This window comes from Bison bison, unplaced genomic scaffold, assembly GCF_000754665.1.
Source record: "Bison bison bison isolate TAMUID 2011002044 unplaced genomic scaffold, Bison_UMD1.0 scf7180017864482, whole genome shotgun sequence".
In the NCBI taxonomy this organism is placed as follows: domain Eukaryota; kingdom Metazoa; phylum Chordata; class Mammalia; order Artiodactyla; family Bovidae; genus Bison; species Bison bison.
The window spans coordinates 6,724,459-6,726,473 of NW_011495042.1; positions in this window are offsets into that span (position 1 = coordinate 6,724,459).

Genomic DNA, 2,015 nt, shown 5'->3' on the forward strand with positions numbered 1-2,015 from the left:
GTATCCCCTCCCCCAGCCCCCTCCCTTCTCCTCTGGCTGCACATTCTTGGAATTGCTGCTGGTGAGGAATGGCTCTGAAGCCAGGCTGCCCGGCAGTCCTTCTGACTTGGTAGCTTTCATTTCCTCCACGGTGCTGGCTGGGGGGCCACCAGGGAGCCATTTCTCTGGGCCCTAGGCTCTCCTGGCTCCGACCTGGAGGGACAGCCCAGCCTCCGAGGCTCCAGCCTGGACGGTGGGCGAGGCCCCACCCTCCCTGGTCTGCTCCATCCTCCTGCCTCTGCACACGGCGCTTCTTCCCTCTTTCTTTCGCCAGCAGGAACGCCCGCTCTGAGCAACTGCGCTGCAGCCCATGGGGTGCGGGCAGAGGCGCTGGCCTCCGAGGAGCCAGGCCTCTGGGCTGCCGGGGTTACTTAGTGACCCACAAACCTCACTTTTTGCACAACTGATGTGCCAGTACAGAATCGCCTGCCAATGCAGGAGATGCAAGAGACGCGGGTTTAATCCCTGGGTTCGGAAGATCCCTGGAGAAGGAAATGGCAACCAACTCCAGTGTTCTTGCCTGGAGAATCCCATGGACAGAAGAACCTGACGGGCTACAGTCCAAGGGGTTGCAAAGAGTCAGACGTGACTGAGTGCTATCCACATACACACACACACCCCCCTCATTTTATGGGGTGACCACAGCCCCTGACCCTTCTGACCAGAATCCAGTGAAGACCCTCTTTCTCGCCCACCTCTGCAACCCAAGACGGCAGCTTCTTGGGGGTCCACTGCTTTGGAGGACAGGACCTATCGTGAACCCCATGACAGTGGCTTAGGCTTAATGGGGGACTTACTGACCCTCTGGGGTAGATCTGAAATAAATGAAAAGGTGGGGCTACCCACTTTCTGTGGAAGTTGAAGGAAATGCTCTGAAACCACGCAAAGCCTGTGTATAATAACAGCACCTACCTCCTGGGGAGGGAGCCGGCTAAGACCTTTCGCTGCCTCTGCTTTCCCATTCTCTAGACTTTCTACGACCCTTCAGCATCTACTGGATGGTCACACTGTTAAACCCAGCAGGTGTCAGCCTCCCGCAGCGCTGTGTCTCACTGGCAGGACCGGGAACTCCCCAGCTGAGCGGGGGTGGTGGTATTGGTGACTCGGGAGTCAAGGTGGCCTTGAGCTGGGCGTGGGGAAAAGGGGAGAGGGGCTGGGCACAGTGCCAGGGAGCAAGGGGGTCGGGAGGGTCAGGCTGGACCAGGAGGGGTGGGCAGGTGAATGGAGCGGAGGGTGAGGCACACGTAGGGTCCCGTAGGCCCTGGGCAACCATGGATGGCGTGTGAGCAGAAGGCTGAGTCTGGGAAGGGCAGCGGGCATCTCCCAGGTTCCTTTCTCCCGCTTTGCAATGTTGATCCCACGCTTCTGTGCGGTGTGAAGATCCCAAGCGTGCCTGCTCTGGACGGCAGCGTGACCCTGGGCTTAGAAGTGGTGGCTGCGGAGCTTGGCCGGCTCAGACCCTCGGGCTGTGCTCTGTGGCTGCGTGCGATGTCCACAGGCTGTGACCCCACCTCCCTGGGCTTCAGGTCCTCACCCCTGGGTTGAGAACAGCCATAAAACACCAGCCTCCTGGACGGGGCGGGCAGGCCTTCGATGAGTCAGGACACGTAAAGCATTTGAGACGGGGGGCCGGCACACAGCGAGCCCTCGAGGTACCTGGCCCCTGCCATCACCCCATTGCCAGTGTCCTCCCGGACTTCAGTCTCCCTCGACGCTCGCTTTCGAGGGTTCCTCGGGGGGCAAGCATGGGCTCAGGGTCTGTCGGCCGGCAGACACCAGCAAGGCCTGTCCTGCCACCCACCTTCAGGACACGGTGTCCCCAGGCTCCCTCTCTCCATCCTCAGCATCTGCGCGAGCTGGGCCAGTGCCAGGAAGCCCCAGGTTCAGCCTTGCCTCACCTCGTTTATTCTCCTCTGAGACCCTCTCGGGGTGCTGGGGTGGGGGGCCGTTCGTTCTCGCCCCCATTTTATAGACGG